Source organism: Brassica rapa, chromosome A01, assembly GCF_000309985.2.
Source record: "Brassica rapa cultivar Chiifu-401-42 chromosome A01, CAAS_Brap_v3.01, whole genome shotgun sequence".
NCBI classification, from domain to species: Eukaryota; Viridiplantae; Streptophyta; class Magnoliopsida; order Brassicales; family Brassicaceae; genus Brassica; species Brassica rapa.
In genome coordinates this window covers 19,403,773-19,422,997 of record NC_024795.2, presented here as the reverse complement: position 1 = coordinate 19,422,997, position 19,225 = coordinate 19,403,773, and the positions used below count along the sequence as shown (strand labels likewise).

At 30.8% G+C, this 19,225-nt stretch overlaps 1 long non-coding RNA gene and 1 other non-coding gene across 3 annotated transcripts; both read right to left on the bottom strand.

The window, feature by feature from the left end:
* Positions 1–2,403: 2,403 nt before the first annotated feature.
* LOC103830846 lies at positions 2,404–19,044 on the bottom strand. Of its 2 annotated transcripts, none has more exons than XR_004457324.1 (2): positions 6,070–19,044; positions 2,404–5,985 (listed from the first exon to the last, which is right to left on the bottom strand). It is a non-coding gene; the product is annotated as an uncharacterized LOC103830846 (long non-coding RNA). The 2 variants fall into 2 exon arrangements; XR_625805.3 differs by having other exon boundaries at positions 6,430–19,044.
* Positions 2,659–2,740, bottom strand: TRNAS-UGA. Its single transcript has one exon. It is a non-coding gene; the product is annotated as a tRNA-Ser (tRNA).
* Positions 19,045–19,225: the final 181 nt, after the last annotated feature.

Sequence of the window (19,225 nt, the reverse complement as noted above, 5' to 3'; positions counted from 1 at the left end):
AAAGCCATAATTACTATAAACATGTGTATATATGACTACACTAATATATTCTTGTAATAATCGTTGTTATGAGGTTTAGTTAAAGTTTGATGTGTAATGAAGATTCATGTAAATAGTTTTTGATTAATTTGGGAGTATTCTACGCTTATAGAAAGGCACAGACTAATCTTCAAATAAAGATGCAGTCCACGATAAAAATCGTTTCTTTAGATAGTCAAACTAATTTTCTATATCCGCGTGATTACAAAGTGATAGGGCTGGACAAAAAAACCGAATCCGAAGAACTGAACCGAACCCGATCCAAAAAATTAGTAGTGAATATGAACCGAAATTGATTAAATATCCGAACGGGTTCAAAATTTTGGTATCTAGAGAATCGAAACCGAACCCGATTCGAACCAAAGTATTTCGGGTATCCAAATGTATCCGAAATAGATTTATATACCTAAATATATTAATTATTTTTAGATTTAATGTATATTAAAAAATCATCCAAAATATATAAGATATTTTAAGTTGTCTAAAATACTTGAAAATATATACAAATAGTCAAAAGTAAATGTCTAAAATAGCTAAAATATACTCAAAACACCAAAAATACTTGAAATATCTATTGATTCTCTATTAAAATATTCAAACCAAACTAATTTATATGTTAAGTTTATGTATTTTGACATATGTTATTCAATTTATATACAGTATATTATTTTATTTATAGATTTCGAGAAATTTAAAGTATATAATGAATTTTAAAAATTATTTAAATGGGTTATCCGAACCTGAACCAAACCCACAAAGATCCGAACTGAACCCGAACTGAAATTTAGAAATACCCGAATGGAGCTGAAATCTTCAATCCTGAAAATTCAAAATCTGAATAGATCCAAACCGAATCCGAATGGATACCTGAATGCCCATCTCTACAAAGTGAAATGAAAATTCATGTAAATTTTTAGTAGCCAGTTTGTGAAACTAGGTAGTTTTGTTTGATCCCTCTTAACAACCAAAGATAAACTTTAAGTTAATTACAACTATATAATTCCTGGCTCATTTATTGTACATAACAAATAAAAACCATTGATAAAAATGAGTGAGCTAGTTTGGAATATCTGAATTAATATTACAGATGAGAAAGTTATAACATAAACCCGGAATATATTTCAAATCACTAGTTTCAACTGTGGATCGAATAGAATAAATTTTGTAATAGATTTTGACAAGCTATGCCATGCGCCAAAAGAAATAAGGATATGTATAATGAAAAATGAATATAAAAGGCAAAAGAAAACATTATGGGCATAATTTTCAGTCTTTTAGATGTACAATAAAGGACGAACAAGTTTCGTCATTTTCTTGCTTTATTAATTTGAAGACAAGTTCTTATATAGTGTCTTCAGCTATAAGCTTGTTTGATTGAAGCTTAAAAGCCTTATTCCTTTTTCTGTAGGAAACTAATAGAACATTTTTATTCTAATTCTGCTAAGCTTTAGAGAATCACAAAGACACACGGCTTATTTTCCTCCAAAGGATTTACTTCTTTGCCTACTTTCATGAATCAAAATATATGCGTTTTTGATCTGACACCTATCATATATTATAGAGAAACTCTAAAGCAAATATCTAAGGAAATATCTGAAAATAAGAAAATAAAAATAAAATAAATACTGTTTGTCTACTTTCATGAATCAAAAATATATGCGTTTTTGATCCGACACCTATCATGTTAGAGCAATGATATCTAAAGAAAGATCTCAAAGTAATAAAACAAAAATAAAAATGTCTAAACACTTACAATATGAATGTATTATTTATTGGATCACCGTTCAGAAGAAGAAAAAAAAATGTATTGGATCTTTCAATACGTGAATTGTTAATTTTAGAAATTTCTATTTTTTTTTTTCCTTTTTACCAAAAATTGAAATTTCCATTAAAAAGAAAGTGTTTGTAAAAATATATAACAGTTAAAACAGATTATGGTCTACCTTGACGAAAAAGCAAAAACAAAGTAGAGCATAACATTTTTTTGGACAAGTAAAAGTATAACATTTAAGAACAGAGAAACAATTACTCATTCCGCAGTCAGTGTTGCATCATACTGCAATTCTGCTTTAGATTACGCTTTGACAGAATCACATCATGGGTGAAACGGTCCAAAAGCTTGAAAGTGGCAGTCGGAGGCGTGGAGATGCTATCGTGAAGTCGCTTATTCTGCTCAGACCAGATACAATAAACAGACGCTAATGAAACCAAACACTTGAGGAGTGTAGGTGAGGTGTCATCATGCGAGCTGAGCCAATGATTAAAAGCTGTCCAAGTGTGAAACCCGAAAGAACTGTAACCCAGTCGTATGAGACAAAAACTCCAGAAGTCACTACTCAATGCGCAGCGGAGGAAAAGATTATCTCTGTCCTATATGAAAGTGTTGCAGAGGCAACATGGGGAGCTAATATGAAGCCCCCATCTCTCCAACTTGCTCTTATGGCAAACAATCAAAGATGAGCCAGCCACATTTTTTTTTTTTGCTTAAAATTTGGAGCCAGCCACATTCTTACAACCACTTCTTAAAATGTTTACACTTTCTTAGTGAAGTTTACGATAATCTTCTTAGGTGATGATGTTTATGTCATATGAAGAAAACTTAAAGAAAACAAAAAACAACGTCAACAGCAGGGTTCGAACCTGCGCGGGCGAAGCCCAACAGATTTCAAGTCTGTCTCCTTAACCACTCGGACATATTGACCAATTTGTTTATATAATGAATATATTATTGTAAACATGCTACCTACTATAACAAAGGAATGTTGAACAAGGCTGGTAATCTGGTATACTACAAGCAAACAAGTCGACAAAAATAAACAGGAAAAAACATTTTCACAGTAAAATAGATAAGATTTACAATTTTTGATAGATGTTTTAAAATCCTTATCATTTTATTTATAAAATCAACATGATATCATTTGATTTCTATAATAGAATTGAACTCCATCTGAGAGTATTCTAATTTGAAATTCAATTTCAGATTTTAAATTAACTTTTACACAAATATAAACTGAAACGCAAATACTTTTAAACACAAACTATTTTATCATAAGATTACTAATAGACAATGAAAATAGTATTGTATATAATTATTATGACAGTAAAAAGGAAATGATGTTATTCCATGTGAATCCACAAGTTAATTTCATCAAAAAAAAATCATCAAGTTAAAAATTAAAAAGCACATATAATTATCAAAAGAGGAGTTTATGTTTGGAAAATTTTAACTTGATGAATTTGATACAAAGAAAATCTGGGTTGGGTCCAAGAATGAAAGCTATTTTCTGTTGGAAGATAGGCTTGATGAAAGAACAATTAATTTTTATATTTGCTATCTATCTTGTTCGATGAAAAACAAAAAACTTTTATTAGGATTTATTATGGATGATGTTCCTTCTATTATATTTTGTTTTTTTTGTCCATTAGTCAGCTTTGGTTTTGAACACGTTTATTAGCTAGTTTGACGTTAGAAGTTTTTGTTTGATGAGTTTTGGTTTTATAAATCTGAAGTTAAAATGGAAGATTTTGATTGAAAGGTGTTATACGTAAAAGTAGATTCCAATCCATTCAAACTATTTCAAGTCAAATGAATTGTACAAATCTATCAAACATGAATAACACTAGATTTGAAATGGTGTATTTAAATATTTGATTGAATAGCAAAGGAATTAAAATTTCATTCATTGGAAAGATTTTGAATACAATAACTAATAACACAAGATTTTATAATCACTTAATAGAAATATTTTGAATACAATAACCAATAACACTAGATTTAAAAATAAAAATTTAAAATCAATCCTTGAATAACACTAGAATTTAAAATCTAAAGAAGTAATTTTAAATCCACAATCCAATAACACCAGCTAACACTATTCACTATTCATTCGACCAAAAAAAACTAGAAAAAATTGCCAAAACAGAACAGAAAAACAGCTACATTGTCATTTTGCCATAAATCTCTTTTTGGCCCGTTTTGGACTTAGATACCCCTGGCTAACTTTAAAAATTCATATCAATTATTTTAAAAGTCAGAAAAATATGGAAAATTATTCCAAATGTATATAAAAAATAAATAATTATATGAAAAATATTTTGGTTGACTAAATATTAGGAGAACACAATTTCATTTTTTGATCTACGAAAAGCAGAAAACAAAATCTAGTGTCTACGAGCATGTAGATTGTAGTTTCAGTTAACTAAATAAGTATCTGCAGCTCTTAGAACGTAATATCAACTTAATGGTCATTGGTCTACCACCGCAGATTGAATTAACTGCCGTTTTCCCTATGATCTGAACTACGGTAGATTTGATGAACTACGTTTTACTATTATATCTACTAACACTGAAACATAAAATCTGCATATATATTTATACTCAACGACATTGTGATTGTGTTATCTACCTCAATATGATATTCCACCTTAGCGGGATTTCGTAGTCTACCAGTATATCTTCAGTCTACGGACGACAAAATATGAGTTCTACCAAATTCGTAATCATAATATTCCTTAAATCTCTCCTAATCTGTTAAGAAAATATTTTCTAAATCTTAATTTTCCAAAATTTTCGTGTTTCTTTATCAATATTTTTTAAATCAACAAGTACATTAAATTCTAATTTTTAAAACACTAAATTTAATTTGTTAAACACTAACTTTAACTTATTAAACATTAAATTCATAATCCTATTTATTTGATTTCGGCTTTAGGGTTTGAACCCTATGTGATTAAGGGTTTAGGGTTTAAACCCTATTTGTGGTGTCAACTATATTTGTAAATCTTAGTCAAATAACATGTTTGATGTGATGACTTATTAGACACATAAATAGCTGTTTCATCATTGTGATTTGTAAAAAAAAATGTGTATAGCTTGCTTGTTAACTCACACACATATTCTCATATTATCTCAGTTGATGACACTCGTAGAGTCTCTGAAAATGGCCGCAGCTGAATAAGTATTCTTAGTAACACAAGTACATTCATGTCAACCCTGAAAACTGTATTACCCTAATCATAACTTTTGAAATAATGGATTCAAAAATATGGACAAGCTTTCTTTTGAGGTGTATCGAAGACATGCTGCAAAGTAATAATAGAGAGCCACGGAGTCCTTAGAATGGCTCTTGTGAGAGAAAATCATGAGAAAAGAGTAAAACAACTCACAGCTAAAACACATTTACTATTGTTTACAAGATTCCGAGTACAACACGTAACACACACATAACGATTACCAGTAACTAAATCCAAAGAAAACCATTTTAACAACCTGTTCTGCAACCTGAAAAGAAGACAAAACCATTTTAACAACCTGTTCTGCATATGCCATGAAAAGAAAAACACAAAATGGGTTATTCATTCAGCCATCTTCGTCTATTTGTAGTTCCTCATTCTATATTAGCAAAATAAGTACAAAATTCATGTATTTCTAGTGAATCATTCGTTCTCTTCATAACCTCGTTCCTACGGCTTCTAATTTCCAGTAAAAGAGAGAAGTCAGTAACCAAATGTGAAGCTCCACACTCTGTAATGAAATCAGGGATCGTCTCCCTTGCATCTCCCTAAATTATAACAATCAAAAGTTCATCTTACATTAAGCTAAACCAAAAGATTATTAAGCTAATCATCGAAGATCAGTGCTTTCTCACAAAAGCATAACAAGGAAAGAACAAAGACTGTTTTGAACCACTTGATAGTAAAATACAGATCAATAGTTTGGGTTAACAAATAATCTAGATTTTAACATGTACGACGTTGCAAAAACAATCTGAAACTATGTCCGAGATTGTGGTATCCAGCTTTCTTAAGAGAGATCTCCTGTTCTACAATCTCTTGTTTCGTGCATGAGCAGAATGGTTTGACAGATTCAGTACATGGAGTTGGCTGCTAGAGTTTTGATATGAGCCAATGAGAGGGCTTGTGATTCATGCACACCATCAGGTTCATCTGCCAATGTTCCAAACAAATGAGATTTCAGGACTCTGTGATGCTTACCGCATCAAAGACAAGAGACTGGCTCTAATGTATTACCGCTTAAGAAATCTATTGCAAGTAAGATCCCACTGTTACATGAACAAAAATAATTGATTGCAAGGATAAGGACAATAGCTAGCAGATTGCTTATCCAACCTAAATGCGAGTGTAACAAACTTGTCTTTGTGTTGAAGCTGATCAATTCAAATGCTTTCTCCAAACTCAAGTTACCAAAAGCAAAGACAAGATCAACTTCTAATGTTAAGAAAAAAAAAATTACGCAAGATAGTTTCTTTTGAATACAATAGGTGGAGCAACCACAGCAAAGACACAGAAAGCAACATGGAACTGCAGCAATAATAAAGTTTCAGATATGATTTTACCCAGGAAAAAATGTTAATAACATCATCTACAAACCTATAGCCTTTGTTTCTTCTTTTTCAGGGTGCTCCTCTCTATTGCTACTTTCTTTACCAATGCACGGAGATTTAATTTTTTTAAGTCGGAGGGAGCGACGCGTGGGTTCCAAACTTGCCAGAAAAATAAGGATCTTGGTTTTCAGCTCCGTTGACTTCTCCTTTGGGATCAATGGCACCTAAAGATATGATCAAAGTTGCAGTAATAAAAAGGGCTTAGGGTTCATCGGGAAGATGTATTTATTTTGTTTTTACCTTTATTTAATTTTATAAATTGTTGTGTTTTATATATAATTATATCAATTATTGGATTATAATTTTACCAAAAAAAAAAAAAAATTATTGGATTATAAATTAGGAGGGCTTAATTGGGTTAACACAAAAGATTATACTATATGGACAATGTATAGATCAATTTATGGTATAGGGACAATGTAGTTGTTTTTTTGTTCTATATTTACAAATTTCCCAAAAAACTAACACTATTCATTGCTTTTTTTTTGCTTAACACTATTCATTGTTTGTTTGCAACAAATTATTCATGTTGAATCTTCTTATCTTGGATATAAACTAGACCATATAACTATAAAACCTGTAATTAGTTGAATGACCATATTTTCTAATGGCAATGATATTTTTTATATAATATATAAAGACAAAATAACCCAAAAATATACCAAATTTTTTCTATTTCAATGGATTAGAGCAGAATTTACATGTCAAATTTGAAGAAATAGAGCATAACTCACATGTATGAAGTTCAAGTTAGAAAAAATATTTCATTCCATCATACATATTTTTTTGGTAAAAAATAACATTTATGTAGATTATGTATAGAATGCTATATATTGTATCATTTTAATGTAATTGTATACAAATATTTTTATTTTGATAAGTACCTATCATTTTACTACTGGATTATTTTAAGATTTAATATTTGAATTTACAGTTGAGTTATTAAGAATTATTAAAAAGAACTAGAGATTTTTCCGGGCTACACCCGAGCTTTCAGCTATATTTTAAATGAACTTAAATTTGAGTATATAAATGTAAAAATATTATCTCCTTTTTTTTTAATTCATACATCGCAAGTTCAGATCCTAAAACTTTTATATATTCACCAGATTTGTTTCTTAAAAACTTCATACTCGGAACAAACCACTCAAATAATCTTGTTGGAAGTTGGTTGAATTTATATAGTATGAAATGAGCTGTTGGGAGAAGAGGAGGATTTGCTATACCCAAATATCAGCTTTGGCCCATTAGACTTGCCAAATGACCCAAAGACTTTTGCAAAATTGAAGGTTAAGGAGATCAAGAATAGAAGATTTGTTATGTTTGCTATGTCTGGGTTCTTTGTTCAAGTTCATTGTGACTGCTAAAGGATCATTTGAGAAACTTGCATTTGGCTTCGCCTCCAATTTTGCTTTGTGAAAGTTAATAGTTTATCGGTTTGTCATTTGTATTCGAGTGAGAGTAGGGAAAAGGAGAAAGATTTAAGGTTGTGTTTGTGATGGATATTTGAGACTTTCAAATGTGAAAATTTAGCAAACTATATATGATTTTATCATTGATCAAGAATTGATTTTGTCCATAATGCAATACTTGCTCATAATTTGCTAGTTTTGATTATACTAAAACAATATTTTAATACATTTGGGAAAATTTTATGTTTAACACTTTCATGATACCACTTTTCTTATTTACCACCACTAAAGGGACATTTTCAAAAATATCTTCTTTATTAAATGGCAAAAGACTTTTATACCCTTGTTATCTATATATATAATAAGTTATTATTTAAATAAAATATAAAAATAATAAAAATAATTTTTTTATGTTTTCGAATTATACTTTTTCAAGTTCGAACTTTTTTATACTTTTTTTTAATCTTTTTTCGAACTTTTTTTTATTTTTTTTTCAAAATTTCTTTTTGACAATCGAAAATTATGTTTGAAACTATTTTAAAAAAATTTAAATATAGTTTTTAAGTATTTATTTATATATTTATTAGAATCCTAAATTTCACATTTCAAAAACCCTACCGCACTCCTCAACTCTAAACCTTAAGTCTAGAATAGTTAACCCCATGGGTATAAGTTTCTTTTACCCTTCATTAAAAGTGAATGCAAAAGTGATTAATGTAAACATGAAAAGTGGTATTATGAATGTGGTATTTGTGGCAATTTCCTTACATTTTTAGCATTATTATACTAAATCTAACATTTTAAAAAAAAAGTCAATTGTTTTTGTAAAGCTAGCCAACCTAAGTGTATATATAATAAAATTCATTGAAGACTCGAGAATTTTTAAAATGTATTGCACTGTTTAAAAGTTTAACATAGGTTTATATGTTTTTTTTGTTTAAATCATGAAATTATTATTAAACCCTACTATTTGTATATTAACTTAAGATTACAATACTTAAATTTTAAGAAAAGAAACTAAATTTTTATTTATTTTACTTTTTCATGGGTGTTTATTTCAGTTTTATATCTAATCTATTAAAAGAGGAGTACAAAATTAGATTACCATTTAGTTTTACCACTTATTTACAATGAAATTGAACCTATATTTAAGTATGTTTGTCTTTTCCTAATTTAAATTATAGTTTTCATTAATCTAATCTTAACCAAAATAAAATTTCCCATAGATTTCCTAATATATTTTGTATTAATGTATTAAATGCTTTCCGATATTTATTAGTAATAATCAATTTATATAATAGATAAATAAAATATAAAATAATCTATTCATAAATTATTGGTATGATATTTTCATAAATATAAGTACAATTAACTAATTGGACTTATATATATGAGAAAACATTATACCAATAATTTATGAAACAATGTGATATAATAAGTGATTAAAATACCAAAAATATAAGTATTCAAAGTAATAAATAAACATTTATGTTTTAAAATGTTATACAAAAAATTAGTTAATACATTTTAATTTACAAATATTATTATATCATTTAGTAAAATTTTCTTAAAAGTGAAAACAAATATTTAGACGGTCACATATCAAACTCTAGGAATAAACAATAACAGCTCAGATAAAAAAATTTATAATAGAAATTATAATTATAAATTTTTTAAATTTATTTTAAGGGGTGCTAAAATTTTAGAATTAGAAAGATTTATGATCCAACCCTATATTGTTTTAGTATGAGTAATTGAAATTTATATCATAATATTTTATTAAAATTAAAATTTTACTTTTTGTTATAACTGCATAATTTACTCTTCAATCTACCTTTATGAATAGAATGTACAACTTTATTTTGTGATATACATATTTGTTTGTGAAAAATAATTTAAAATATATATTACAAAGTTTTATGGAGTAAGATCAAACAAATATATGACTTGAAAAATTATTAAATTATCTTCAAAAATGTTAGAAGACGTAAAGGAAAGAGAATACCATACATGTTGACTATAACATTATTTTATTCACAAAAATATAAACGTTCGAAAAAATGGTTAATGTTAAGAATATTTACCATTAACGATGTAGAAAAAACTTTTACGCATATAAAAAGAAAAACAAACACATGTTCAGCTGCACGGGTTATTGTCTAGTTGTTTGTTATGTTTACATCATTAAGAAAATTTTCAGTAATATGAATAGTGATTGATTGTTAAAATGTAATAGTTGAGTTATTTATTAATTAACTGGTATTTATTTTTAATTACATCAAAGTGATATAAGATTTTTTTATAAGTTTACTAGGACCGGCCCGCCCTACGGGCGGGATTATATATCAAAATAATTAAAATAGCTAGAGTAAATTTCTAGTATAAAACTTGATATATAAGTGACAATTAGTCAAATTTTTGTTGGGTTAAAACTATACTATATATATATATAATTTATTTGTGCTTATATTACACTGTAAATTATTGATTTATGTTTATTCTTGATTATATTTTACTACTTTAAAAACTGTTAAATTTCCATTGAAATTGTGTGATTTCTGATTAAATATTTTTAACAAAATACAAATGATCACAAAGACATATGAAAAAAGTTTACAGTAAAATATATTCCATATAAACTAATTTATAATGTAAATTTTGATTTTAATAGTTGCATTCTGTATTTTTGATAGAAATTATTAGGTAATAAAAAGATAACACTATTTGATTTTTTCTTAATACATATAATACTTGATAGATGATATGAAATATTATATGTCATTGTGTGTATTAAATTTTATCATTATTGGGTTTTTGAAAATAAGGGATTTTCAAAAAATTCACGATTGTTTACTTTAAGTTCCACCTGAAGACTAAATTTAAGTATAATGTTGTTGCTAAATTGATTGGTTATAATTTTAAAAACTTCTAATTTATTTTTTTAAGTAAAAAATCGAGTTCTCTTGCTTTAAAGCATGAACACAAATTGTTTAGTTTGTTTGTAGTAAATAAATTTGACATTTGACACAAAATGTAATGTAGTTTTTATATTCTTATATACTTTATGTTAATATATTAGTTGTGTCACTCACTATAGATATTATTTGAAAATTTTTTATGAGAGAAGATAACTTTTAAACACTAATACATATTTTATTCCAGCTTCTTGTAAAATTTCTAATATTCAATAGCAAAGCCTATTTTCAAAAAAATAAAAAAATTGTTTAAAATAGTTAAAATTTAATTACAGTAGAACAAACTATTTGTGGACAAAACAGAAGTATAATAAACACTCCATATATTCTCAAACAACGGAGTATGAATCCGTAGCTCAGTTGCCTCCCTTACATTTAGATTCATATAATTCTTTGGAAAGTGGACATATTTACTCTGTCCGAAGCACTTGAATTCAAATCAACCCAATGTTGATGCACTTGATCACTTTATGATAATTTCAGTGAGTTTGTTAATGAATAAGGAATAAGCCCGGATGGTGAAGATGACGTTGATTGCTCGTGTTGCTGATGCGTTGCCCTCTAGCTGAGTTTCCAGATTCAGACATGCATAAGCAACATGTCTAGTCTCTGTTTAAGAATCTTTCCAGAGGTGACAGCAAAGCTTTATGAATGTCATTGAGACTGACCGCTATGTCTTATAGAACATGTGTTCTTTATTTGTCTCGCAAAAGCTGTGGTGGTGAAAAGCTGGAACACAAGCATCTGCATCTATTCTTTCTCCTGTGATCAATCAAGAGCACATAAATATCTAGCTGGGTACATTTGTTGTAATCAAGTGAGCTAGAAAGTTGCTTGTATACAAGCTTTCGTAGTGATTATTGTTTGCTGCTCCACTCCATAGCTTACCGAATAGCAACCTTTGTCCCCAAATCTAACATAAATCTTAAAGTACAGTACAGGAAAACTCTGTAGTCGTACTAATAAGAAACTGATGATCACTAACCTGATTTTTGATATCCATATTGTCAAACTCGTGAATGCAACATATTCCATAATCAGCAAACATTAAAGCACCAGCCTGTTAAAGAGTTAGATGACATTAGTCAGAAATTCTAGGTTACTTGTAAGTTTCATTGCAAGGAACCATTTATCATTGCAAAATTCAGCATTCATGTTCTTTAGCAACAGTTGCAATCAACCCAGCTGCAGAAGAGGACTTTCTAGATGTATACACATATCTTGGTATATGCCTATGGTGTACATGCAAGAGACACATATTTAAAAAAATAAAAACAGTAGTAATTATATACAATGAGAAGTTCTAAGGTTGATGCCAATACCTTAAGTAAAACCTTAGTAATTAATATACATCGTCACCTCTAAGGTTGATGCCTTTATGAATGGTCTTATGCACACCACTTGAACGCATAAGTAAAACTGCACGCTATGTTTTTATGTCCAAAAATGATTACTAAACTGTTGAAGTAATCATTTACCGTTGTGAATGTTGTAGGATCTCAACTCTTGATCTGAGCTTCAAGCAGTCCTCATACTTCTCTAGTCGCTTAAGAGGAAATAAATTAAGGACAATCTTAAAGCCGAGGTTAATCCTTGACAATTCATATCTATATATAGAGATAGGAAAATACATGCAAGTTTTTAGATGATAGATTTGGATCCATTGTTGCATAACTATGTTTTCTATATTTCTCAACAGTCTTAGCCATTCCACTAATTCATACAAACAAATGATCACTTAACAGAATCTCAATGTATATCTACCAAAGTCACTGATCATATCATTGCAACTCATCCGAAAGCCTAGAACTCATTAATCGTAAATACCTGATTCATATTGTTTACCATTGTTGTTGACATTTTTATTTTGTAAACATAGTTGATGCAGACAAATGAAGAATGCATGAGATGAAACATTAACGTCTGCGTTATTATTGTACTCTAGATTTCCCTTCTGCTTTGACGCCATCAAGTTTGAGCAACAGCCTCATGAGACGCTATGCAGTCATGTCAGCCTCCTCCACCGCAACCTCCATCCCCCATTTACAGAAACTTCAAAAGCACAAACCTAATTTTTGCAAAAAGAAATCAATTCAAACCAATTCTTCGTTCCTTTTTTCGTGCAAAAACAAATAAGAAAAGATTGCAGCTCATATAAACTCACCATGTGCGAGAGCCTATCGACCTCCCATGTGAGAGCTTGAACTGTATCAATTGCTTTTGATCTCTCTCTCTCTCTCTCTCTCTCTCTCTCTCTCTCTCTCTCTCTCTCTCTCTCTCTCTCTCTCTCTCTCTCTCTCTCTCTCTCTCTCTCTCTCTCTCTCTCTCTCTCTCTATCTCTCTCTCTCTCTATCTCTCTCCACACTCTCTGTTTCTTGATCTGCCCGTCGCTTGCTCTATCGCTCCCGCCGCTTGCTCCGCCTCTCTAGCCGCTTGCTCCGCCGCTCTAGCCGCTTGCTCCGTCGCTCTCCACCGCTTGCTCCAACGCTCTCGCCGCTTGCTCCGTCGGTTGCTCCGTTAGCTGGACGAAGTCAATTGTAACTCGGCGATACTGGTTAGCTCGGTTAACCGAAAGCGATGAGATTTGGGTATACTCTGAATGCTTATAAGTGGATGTCGACTGCAGCCTCTTAAATTTCTTCTTCATTTCAAACTTCAGCTCAGATGCGCCGGACCTTGCGGCATATGATAGAGAGATGAGACCCTACAACCATGGATCAGATTGTTTGGTTTTTTTACGGATTGAGAGAACGATGATCAATGGAGCAAAGCTAATATTTTTATAGGTAGATACACCGCCTTTCAGAGGGATAACTCGCGTTCAATGTGAAATCGTGCTTCATATAGCTAATCAGCGATGATCAGTGGAACGCTTTCGAAACCATAGATCGAGTTTAGCTCTCGTACGGCCGGGATGAAGAACTGGTTCAGCCGTATATCAAAAACGTCGTGTTTCAATATATTACTCTTTATTTGGTTTTGGGGTCCACTAAGCCGAAGGAAAGCCAGTTTACAAACCCAGGCCCAAATCTATTACACCCTCGAATAAATGAAACGCGACACTTTGATAGAGGGGACACGTGTTGGCACCACAAAACTCGACTTTCCAGCCTGGATCCGACGTGGCATCACAGGAGGGAACCAAACAATTTTTTATATAATTAGATGTGTTGGATTTCCCTTGAATTTAATCTTGTTTTCTTATTAATCTATTGACTTTAACGTTTGATTAGTTTTGGTTTAGTTTTATTTTTGCATTTCTACTATATTTTTAGATTTCATCTAATCGCATTGAGAAGGTATATTCCATTATTTCTTGATTTGTTTTTGCGACTATGAATTCAAAGGGAGTCTGTGAGGTATTGTATGTTATGAAATTATTTAACATATTTTCTATTAGTGATATAATATCTTGAATCTTGTTGTTCCATTAAATGTTATTCTATTGTTGATCCAGATGAAGTAAGGGGGAGATATTTCAGACATTCTTTTAGCATTATATAATTGTAAATGTGTCATATATTTGATCTTTTGATATTTAAAAGATGTACAATAAATTTTAGAAGTTATTTTTAACATAAAATAATCTTAATTAGTCAAATTCAAGTAAAATATTATTAGGGAAATTTTATTTTCCCATGTATATGAACAATCATACGTTTGATGAGACATATCAAATTATCAATAGATATATGAATTGCAAACTGAGCAACTCAACCAAGTTCTACAATGTATAAATTTGTAATGTATAAGTCAAAATTAAAAAGTGGAATAGGATATGGCCGAAAATATTTGTCTGATGATATTCAGTTCATTTTTCAAAATAAGAAAATAACAAAGACACTTCCAGTTTCCCAGTGAATCTGACAATCAAACTCATTTCCCGTTTATCACCCGGTAGTTATCCCCATAAAGGTTAGTTAGGCTTTGTAATTATAACGCAACTCTGTTCCGTGCCTGCTATAGTGCGATAAGACTTAAAGCTTTGTCTCTCCATCTAATGCTTTGAGGACACAAATGTCTATTGTTTACCGATCAAAGACATTAGCATCATCAGAGGTAATAAGAAATAGAACCCATAATCTTGTCTATCTTAACTCACAATGCATATTTATAGTATTTCTTCATTTTTTACAATGTGCATAGAACCTAATGACTGGCTACCGACTTGTCTTGAATCTTGAGAAGCTGATTTAGGGCTGGAAATAATATGAATGTGAGCTCCTTATCGACTCTTATTTCAAAATAAGATTATGGGCTCAGCTGAGATATAGGCAACAGTAACTTCTCAGCAAAAGCAGCAGCATGAGTAGTCTCTATAATTACCCAGTTTCTCTCAGTCGGCTTTAAGAAAAGCATCCCATGCCTTCCAATTGTTCTAAGCGAAGAACTTTTCATTATCCCACTGGTCTAAGCAGCTTTGGAGGTTATGTGGTGTTTTGTTCCTTAAGCTTAATGAGTTGACAAAAGGAGTAACTGGAGGTCCAAAGAACAATCCGTGATAGAATTATAACAATCAGCAAACACAATATGAAAGGTTTGATTCTTCTCTCATGATAGTATGAGAAATCTTTCTCGGTTTTGTGATGTACTTAAAATCTTCTATTATTTCCTTCACAACAACTCTACAATATAACCAATGTATATAAACATTTCGCACTTGTACGGATTAAGGAACTCCTCCATAGCTGAATATAATCCAAGGTTACAAAAAGATATCTTTCTTAATTGTTCCGAATGATTACTTCATTACCCGAGCTTCATCCTCCTCTTGAGCTTGCTTAGACCTGAACATGGTTTGGTCCAGCACTACAAATCTCTCTAGCCTCTCCTCTGCTTGTCTCTGGCTCGTTTTGTACATTAAAATTCATAAGACTTAATTAGGATATATTGAAAGTGTAACCATTACCGTGTATTTATACCTTCTTCGTGTCGGCACCTTCGTCACAATCATCATCCTCGTTTTCTTCATCTTTAGTGCCATCGTCTTCTCTTAACCGGTTTCTATTTTACTTATATCGTACAACATTGTGTGACACTTGGCCACTGGAATGATAAAGATAAACAAATATAACGTTTTAATAAGCTTGGCAACTGTGGTTTCAGGACTTGGTTGAAGAAACTGAGTCAGATTATAAATTAAAAACACAAACCATCTGAAAGAGATATAGCTGACCTGAATTCAACACTGAGGAAAACATACCTCCTTTAATGGCAACACCTATAAGAATCTTCTGATGCGAATCCAAATAGTTTGCAGGTTTAACATGTCTTTATTCAGCACTGAGGAAAACATACCTCCTTTAGTAGCAACACCTATAAGAATCTTCTGATGCGAATCCAAATAGTTTGCAGGTTTAACATGTCTTTTCTCAGCAATCTTAACACATTGTTCACTGAATTATAATAAAAAAAAAAGAATGGTGAGTGAGTGAGACCAATATCATACTAAATGTTTTGCCTTTCTGACTTTACCCTTTGGGCTTATTTTCTACTTCCTCTTCTGGTCGAATCTGAGAAATAAGATGCTTATGTGCTTATTGATCTGAGACCCTATTTACAACCGATATTTCTATATGTTTTATGAGAATTTACGCATAACTGCATCACCTGAGTCGTTCTATCGGATCCATGATTGCGGTACTCCTTGCGCCTTGCTGCAGATCTCTTGTAAACCGTTTGTCCATTAATTCACATAATTCTGCCTTCCCGTGAATTGAAACCCATACCTCATGGTGTAGAAGTATTAGTGAACCCTTGGTCAAACCACTGAACCAAGGAGGCTTCCACACATATCAGTTATTACATGGTTAATTTTTTTTTAACAAAAAAATCTGACTATATACCTAATTAATTAAGGGAAATTGCAGTGTATATACAAGCATAAGTGCATAATTTGCACAGATAGAAGTTGTCATTTCTCGCTTATGTGTCTTTTTTAATGGCCCTTTTGCCCCTATATCTCGTATGTTACACTAAAATTGTCACCCATTTACGAACTCTCTATATTGGTATACTCTTGTTATATCACGCGTGAAAAGGTTTGTCAGTAGATAGCACAATAATCGATACACGTATTGTTTCAAAATCAAAACTGTTCTTCTCTCTACTTCCACATTTTCTTCGTTTAATCCATCGGTACCTTCTCTCTCTTCTCGCAAGATTTCCACTGAATTGTCTAGTTCACTCTCACCGGAGTCGAGTGTCTCTTCTTGTTAAGCTTCACTTGTCATCATCTGCAACTGCCTCCCACTCGCCATGAACATGAGCTTTGACTTATTATGTCCACCATCGCGTCTAAATGTAGATCGCCACGTCAAGTTTATTCCTTTCACGGTCGTGCTTCACCATTCACCTCTGTTTACGTCGAGTTCGATATCGTCGCGAGATTCACATGGCTTACTCCTCTGTCAGTGGATCTTCAGTCGCCTTGCTCTAACAACGTCGCCATGCTCATAATCAAGCCTTGCCGTTGTGTTCATCCTTGCCGTCGCCATCTAGTTCGGCGAAGAGAAAGGTTGATCTCTCCAATGGTGACTTTATATGTTTTTGCACAATAAGTACCTGAAATTATGGTTCTTTTCAATTTGACCCCAAATGTTTTAGATTTACAAAAACATCCTCGTGAATCAACCCCCAAATCTTTCAATTGTGCAATCTAGCTCTTCTTGTATTTGCACAATTGTACCTCATTTCTAGATGGCTTTCAAATTGGCCACAACACTAATTACTCAATATATCTTTTGTTTTGGGTTTGCAGTGTTAACCCTCCGTTAATTAGTATATATTATCGGCTAACTATAACAATGTCTAGATAATTAATATATATTACCAGCTAAGTATAACAAAGGAGTCAAGTAAAATCTTAACCGGGTAAACAACCATTTTAATCATATGTATTGTGATTTGTTAATGAGTTTATTTTATGTTTAGCCGAACATGTAAATCTAATCATATGTTTTGTGATTTACTAGAGAGTTCATTTTTTTTGTTTATCTGAATTGATACAAACCATCAACTGATCAAATAGCCAGTAAATATAATATTATATGCCACCTAAAATGTAAAGTATCCGGATAAATCAGAATATAACAATACTAATTTCTTAGCCGGATAATTATAATCGAGAAAACATGCATAATCGGATAACTATAGTGTTAACCAACCATTGATTAAAAATACTAACAAAGAATAATGATATCTAGATAGTTAGAATACATTACCGGCTAACTATAACAATATAAAAATCAAGTAAAATCTTAACTGGTTATTTTACAAGCTACATCATAAAGAAAAGTGAAAGATCTTTCCAGGAATCATAGTAACAACTAACAGTCGGTACTCATCCTTAATAGACTCTCATCTTTGGAACTGATCTGCCCGAGATGGTACTTGACGACGGTAACGTGATGGTAATGTGGCGGCGGTAAATAATGATGGTTAGAAAGAAACCTTTTGTTGAAGCGTGAAGAGTTAAGGAGCTCTTTGTTAAATAAGGCCATGCTTTCCAGCTTCTACGAGTCTACTCACCGTCGTGTAATAACCTCAAGTTCGAGCGAGAGAAATTTGAAAGGTGAATGTGTGAATTTGTGGTAATGAATCTAAAGATGATAAAAAAATTTAACAGAGAGGATTCCCATTTCAAAAATTGATTATTTAGTGTTTGGTAATTTATCTCTATGTGGAAAAGAAAGAGTGATTTGCTTGTGGTTTGACGGGGGGGGGGAGAGAGAGAGAGAGAGAGAGAGAGAGAGAGAGAGAGAGAGAGAGAGAGAGAGAGAGAGAGAGAGAGAGAGAGAGAGAGAGAGAGAGAGAGAGAGAGATTTTACATGTTCTCTGTACAATCATTTTTACAAAAACAATGATGACATGATTAACAAGATTGATGACATGGTTTATAGTTAATATGACATGGACAATCACATTTATTACTGACATATATTTTTGGTAAATTTTATAGGATATGACAATAACTAATACATTGCATTTAATGTTGATTTATATTTTTGGTAAACTTCTTAAAATATGGTAATAATTCATAAATCATCACTAAAATAAATATATTGAAATATGCATTATAAATTTCGAAATACATTATTTAATAGTATTTTTATAATTATACAATTTTTATTACTAATATTTTCAAAATTTTCTACATCTTTTTTAAAATATTAATAAATTTTTAATCATAATTTCATTAGTTTCTTTTAGATATCTAGAAATTTTATAAATATTATTTAGTTATAATTTTTAATAACTATGCAATTTTTATATGATTTTTTAGTAGTTTTATACAAGTTGATTTAATACATTTAACCAAAATAAATAGATAAAAAATTTATCTAAGATTCAAATTTTAAATATATTACATATATATTATTAAATGTAATTTAAA